The sequence below is a fragment of the Rhamphochromis sp. 'chilingali' genome (genome assembly GCF_963969265.1).
Source record: "Rhamphochromis sp. 'chilingali' genome assembly, chromosome: 18".
In the NCBI taxonomy this organism is placed as follows: Eukaryota; Metazoa; Chordata; class Actinopteri; order Cichliformes; family Cichlidae; genus Rhamphochromis; species Rhamphochromis sp. 'chilingali'.
The window spans coordinates 32,146,914-32,154,174 of record NC_137945.1 but is presented as its reverse complement, the minus strand read 5'-3'; positions in this window follow the sequence as shown (position 1 = coordinate 32,154,174).

Here is a 7,261-nt window from a genome sequence, read left to right as displayed (position 1 = left end):
AGAGCAACAGGACCGCTGAGTCTTTGACTTTATTTATTTTCTGCTGTGTTTTACTTGCATCTATTTGAAAGACTGAGTGTAAACAAAAAAATATTTTATTTTATGTGCTGGAATGTGCAGAAAATAGATTTAAATGTTAAACTCATTTATTCAACTCAGAGAATGTTGCATATAATTAAATTTTTGCTTGATGCATAAAGTTAAAAGATTAAAACTGATAAAACAAGTTAAAAAAAAGAGACTTTTCCATTTGATTACATTTTGTATGATGGATTATGCAGAAAAAGTAGAATTGGGCTGAAAGATATATCGCTTTATCACCTCTTCAGGTTGTAAATCGTGTTTTTAAAAAGTAACTAAGTAATTAAGTAATTAATTACTTTTGAAAATAAGTAATCAGTAAAGTAACGGGATTACTTTTTTGGGGAAGTAATCAGTAATTAGTTACTGATTACTTTTTTCAAGTAACTTGACCAACACTGCTTGTGATTAATCAGTTACCGTACCTTTCTCCAAGCATTCTTAAGGCTGTCAGCATCCGCTAGTCAACACCATTTCATTGCACAGAGTCCAGTGACGACCTGTCTAAAGCTTGTGTCCTTCCTTGTAGAGAGTATCCCACTGTGGACTCATCTGTGGACGAACCTCTCCATCACCTCTGAAGATCTGCTTGCCCAGTCACTGCAACTCCTGCTGTTTGATCCTGTTTTTTGTTTTTGCTCAGCTGCCAGCTTACCTGGATAATAAACTTGTGAAATTATCTTATATATCTTATAGTGCTTGGTTTTCATTCTCTGCAGCCCGTGACAGTTACTGTCCTCAGCCATTGTCGACAGTTCAACTACAGGGATACCCACGAGCTCCTAAGCCGTAACCTTTTAGTTGGTACCAGGTCTGCTCTATGGTCACATCAACTCAATGACACAGAGTTCTTCATTTAAATCAGATTTACTCTTGACTGAATCCCCATGTTAAACAGCTGCTGTGAAAGTTCTTTAAACATGTTCTTGGTTCTATTTATTTGAACATAAATATAATTTAATTGTTAATACCCTAATAACTCATCGCCTGAAGTTTCACTCTTGTTATCCAAGTCCTTCTGACATCCACAAAGATAACTGAAAAAAGAGCTGCTGGATTCTACAAGACTTTATTTGAACCGTAACACTAAAAATTGAAATGGGATTAAAACTAATTTAAACAAAAAACTCTAACAGGCCACGACTGACCTGTTTAGCCTAAATTAGTGTGCTAAAATAAACCTCTAATGTATAATAGATTATGAATAATAACTTGAGTTAGTTTCTCTGTCAGCAACATAAATTCGATCCATGCAACTTTAAGAATCTACATTTTAATAATGGAAACGGTTGAAAAAAAATTAAGCTCAAAAGAATGGGATGAGATACAGTTTGAGTTTTACTTGATTTCCTGTCATGTGGCATTTTTTAAAAGATCAGTGACATTACAAATTGCTATCCCTAATCCACTCTTATCAGTAGACAGAAACATTATCACTGCTACTCTCAAGATGTTTCAACATTTGTGTTGTGTCTGTTGCTATGGAAACCAAGATCAACCAAGTGAACAAACATTAAAACACACACACACACACACACACACGCGCACACACACACACACACACACACACTAAATAAATAAATGGCACAGGTGATGGCATCACAAGTCCAACCACTGCTGTACTTTAATACTGTACAAATATTGGTAAATGGCCTGTATTTATATAGCGCTTTACTAGTCCCTAAGGACCCCAAAGCGCTTTACATATCCAGTCATCCACCCATTCACACACACATTCACACATATTGTAGCCACAGCCACCCTGGGGCGCACTGACAGAGGCGAGGCTGCCGGACACTGGCGCCACCGGGCCCTCTGACCACCACCAGTAGGCAACGGGTGAAGTGTCTTGCCCAAGGACACAACGACCAAGACTGTCCAAGCCGGGGCTCAAACCGGCAACCTTCCGATTACAAGGCGAACTCCCAACTCTTGAGCCACGATCGCCCACGATTGCCAAAGTCTAAACATTTGAAGATGCATCAATAAAAGGACAAATGTGGTACTAGCGTGCAGCAGCAGTCTCAAGCCTTACTCCATCTTTGAGGTACTATTGTTAATGGACAAACAGAACCTCACTGAAATTACAATATTAAAAAAATAAACCACGAAATATTTTTACTCATGTTTTAACTACTAAAACTTCTGCCTGTGCTTCAGTAATTATCAGTAATTCTTCAGACATGGAAGAGTAAATTCTTCCTTTAATGACTTTTTTTCTATAACACAGACTTTGCTTTAACTACTGACTAATATCATCCCACACACGATGAATAAAAACCTTTTAGGATGTCACAAAAATAAAATAAAGAACATTTGACTTGTTAGAACAGAGGGTGAATAGCTGCACCCAGGCACCTTCAAAAACATTTTGATCAGTTTATCCCTCCCTTGTACATTGAAATACATTAGATATGTGTTATTTTACCACTAAATGATGGAAATATTCAGCATAAAATTATTCCTGGAAAGATATAAAACTGCTGAGGCACTTCGGACATGCTTGGACACGGTGGTTTCCCTGGGGTTGGTAATATTCAATGAATTTCTAGCTCCTACAAACTAAACGTTTGACCTGCTAACAGAATTATAATTATTCGTCCTCCAAAGGGTCTCTGTGCAGTTGTTTTGGTCCTCACCCAAGTGCGATTACTGTGTTCACATCAGCACGAACAAGCCATGCCAAGGGTAAATGGGCTAAACACTGCAGGTGTGAAACAAGCTAGTCTTTCACCCGAATCTTTCATTCAGGGTCCAGTCTCTGCCAACTGCATGCCCGTTTTCATGACACCTAAAATTAAAGTGCATGCCCCAAAGTCCAGCCTTAATGCAAAATAACTAGTATATAGCCTTGTTGCAATAGTGACCTTTCCAGTGAAATCTTCTTTTCCCTAAGAGGGTAGGAACTGGATGTGTGAACAGCACAGCTCTGTCTAATGCAACACAGCTTCAAATAGTAAAAAAAGCCTGAACGTGAAAGAACCAGAGGAGCACGATAGTGAGAATCAGTTGAAAACAAAGACCTGGGATAAAATTATGACCTGGGATATAACGCTAAACCTAATCAAACAGATAGAGAAAAACAAACTTGTCAGGAACAGAAATATTATTACACAGCAACCCACCCACCGCTATTCAATGTGCCGTCCTAGCAGACAGCAGGACCTCCCTCTGTCTCTGTGATTGGAAGTTGTAAACAAGGAATGTGGAACATAAGAGAAATGATAGCCTCGCAAACCATCCCAATCCAGCAGGATTTTGATCTAGACACCAGCTGTATCTAAGCTCTGACATAATAAACTGATGCACAATGGCTAGACCACAGCAGTGTGCAACCAAATTCTTAACACAAGTTATCCTTGACAAAAAAGCTGGTGGCCAAAGCTTCATTAAACTGCTGGTTACCCACAGTCAGAGCACTTATCTGACATTGTGTGGGTAATGTTATCCATGGTGCAAAGTGTGCAAAATAGGGTTTGATTAGCGAATAACGTGATTAACAGTTTCAAAGGGCAAGTCTTAAACACACATGAAACATTTGTATGGACAATGTCATGCATTAGATTGTGCTCAGTTTTCATAATTTCCTGAGTGTTCTTTGACTTTTACAGAGTTATTTTTTCCCTACAGTTTAATTAGATAGGAAATGAGTTGCCAGGAGCATCCCTTATTCTGACTCAAATCTATTTTGGTGGGTGAATCTGATTTATGTCCCCCCACCCTCTTCATGCAGACTTTTGTTGCCCTTTCAGTCTGAAAACACTCAAACCATACTGTATGCCTCAGCAACTACTTTTAAATGAGTTGATAAGTGCCTACAGAGCCTACTACTACTTGGTGTAAGAGATATTTAATGGTGATATCCACGGGTGTGATAACAGCTGATAATGACCATTTACTGAACAAGAGCAAAAAAGGACAATTGCACTCCTGTAGGATCCTCTTATGCTGCTGTCAGTCTCAGAAAAGGGTTGTAAAAAAGTATGGTTACCACATCACTTTACATAATTTGCTGGAAATTTGGAAAGTTCACTAAACTTTCAAACACCTAGTTACTGCCTGAAGCGTTGCCCTTCCTGGAAAGAAACATAATTAATGACATTTAAAAACTCAAAATGTAATTTTCTTGGTTAATTCTTGACTATAGTGTTAAGAAGCCTTGGATACGGAGATTAAATCTGTCAGCACTATCAGTCTCTGTACAAGGCCTTTCATATTGTGTTATTTCTTTCGTTTGCAATGATAGTGCCTGTGCAACTTAACCTGCCATCATCTGCACTGGCTCCTGTACTTTTGTGTAGATGCAACAGAAAATAAATGAATATAAGCAGACCCAGTCGATAGAGAGAGGCTCTGAAGAGCCATATGAGAAGTTGTTAAAGATTAACAAAATGTTAAATGGTGAATAAGGATTCTAAACTTTAAATCTTTAATGTTAACTACTTTTTCAAGGTGAATGAAGCCATCACAGACAAGCTGCAGTTCCTCAAACAGTCTCTTGCATCTGGGTCCTAAAATAAGTCAGTCTCTGCTGACTCATGTCATCTTATCAATATTAGAAAGCATGTTTACAGCCTGGTACAAAACTCATCTATTTGGATACCAGTAAGGTTTGAGGAGTCTGGGCGCTTTGACAGAGGCAGTTGTAACCATTCATTATCTGCTAGGTTTTCCCTAAGCTAATTTGAATCTGATGCCATTTAAATCATTATAAATGGAATTATCTGAAAGACGTTTTTGCTTCAGTGTTGGTAAAATCAATTCTATTATTGCATTAGTTGGTTTTTTTTAACACTTTCTGTCAGTACAACACACTGACAGAAATACCTGTTAATTAATGAAAGACCAAGACAGACTCCTGACTCTTGGTGGCGCTGTCACTTGGTGTTCGCTCGCTCTCCGGTAGAGTATCACTTCCTGTTCCTGCTCAAACACAGTGGTGTTTCTGAGTAGCTTATTTGCTTAGCAATTTAATTAACAACTTTTAAATACATTCTTTTTTATAGTATAATCTTCACGTGCTTCATCCGAAGCACACTTTCTGTGTACTCACTACCTAAGTTATAGCCAAAGTATTCACTCACTGTCTCTGTACTGTTTCGCTAGCTTAGCTTAGCTCGTAGCCGACTCGTTAGCACCATGGCTACTTCACCTGTCCCTCCTGCACTTTCTTACTCATTGTGTCAGATGTTTAGTTACTCCTCGGCCTCCTTTAGCAATAATGATATCTGTAACAAATGTAGCATATTTGCAGCGCTGGAGGCCAGGATTACTGAATTGGAGACTCGGCTTCGCACCCTTCATTCACCCATAGCTAGCCAGGCCCCTGTAGCTGGTGCAGCCGAAGATAGCGTAGGCCCCGCTAGCTGTTCCCCGGCAGACCCCAAGCAGCTGGGGAAAGAGGGCGGCTGGGTCACGGTGAGGAGGAAGCATAGTCCTAAACAGAAGCCCCAGGTACACCACCAACCCGTTCATGTGTCTAACCGTTTTTCCCCACTCGGCGACACACCCGCCGGGGGTCAAACTCTGGCAATTGGTGATTCTGTTCTCAGACATGTGAAGCTAGAGACACCGGCAACCATATTCAATTGTCTTCCAGGGGCCAGAGCAGGCGACATTGAAGGAAATTTAAAACTGCTGGCTAAGGGTAAACGTAAATTCAGTAAGATCATAATTCACGTCGGCAGTAATGACACCCGGTTACACCAATCGGAGGTCACTAAAATCAATATTGAATCGGTGTGCAACTTTGCCAAAACAATGTCGGACTCTGTAGTTTTCTCTGGTCCCCTCCCCAATCAGACCAGGAGTGACATGTTTAGCCGCATGTTCTCCTTAAATTGCTGGCTGTCTGAGTGGTGTCCCAGAAACGATGTGGGCTTCATAGATAATTGGCAAACCTTCTGGAGGAAACCTGGTCTTGTTAGGAGAGATGGCATCCATCCCACTTTGGATGGAGCAGCTCTCATTTCTAGAAATATTGACAAATTTATTAAACCCCCCAAAATATGACTATCCAGAGTTGGGACCAGGAAGCAGAGTTGCAGAGTTACCTCGCCTTTCTGCAGCTTCTCTCCTCCTGCTACCCCCCCAAAAACCCATCTCCACAGAGACTGTGTCAGCTCCCAAACAGACAAAAAACAAACTAAAAACCAGCAACAAACAACTTAAACATAAACAATTACAAAGAAAGAACAATAAAGTATCCACATCTGAACCAAAGAGTAAAACAGTGAAATGTGGATTATTAAATATTAGGTCTCTCTCCTCCAAGTCTCTGTTAGTACATGACTTAATAATTGATCAACAAATTGATTTACTCTGTCTTACAGAAACCTGGTTGCAGCAGGATGATTATGTTAGTTTAAATGAATCAACACCCCCGAGTCATTCTAACTACCAGAAATCACGAAGCACAGGCCGAGGGGGCGGTGTGGCAGCAATTTTTCACACCAGCCTATTAATTAATGAAAGACCAAGACAGACTTTTAATTCATTTGAAAGCCTGATGCTTAGCCTCGTCCACCCCAGCTGTGAAACTCAGAATCCAGTCTTACTTGTTATCATCTATCGTCCACCTGGGCCTTACACAGAGTTTCTGTCTGATTTCTCAGACTTTATATCTAATTTAGTTCTGAGCTCAGATAAAATAATTGTTGTGGGTGATTTTAACATCCATGTAGATGCTAAAAATGACAGCCACAACATGGCATTTAATCTGTTATTAGACTCAATTGGTTTCTCTCAAAATGTAAAAGAACCCACCCACCACTTTAATCACACTCTAGATCTTGTTTTAACATATGGCATAGAAACTGAACATTTAACAGTGTTTCCTGAAAGCCCTCTCCTGTCTGATCATTTCCTGATAACATTTACATTTACAATAATTGATTACACAGCAGTGGAGAGTAGACTTTATCAAAGTAGATGTCTTTCTGAAAGCGCTGTAACTAAGTTTAAGAATATAATCCACCCACTGAACGCTACCCCAACAGAGGTCGATTATCTTGTTAATAATTTCACCTCCTCACTACGTAATACTCTGGATACTGTAGCTCCTGTGAAAACTAAGGTCTCTAATCAGAAGTACCTGACTCCGTGGTATAATTCTCAAACACGTACCCTAAAGCAGATGACTCGTAATCTGGAGAGGAAATGGCGTGTCACAAATCTAGAG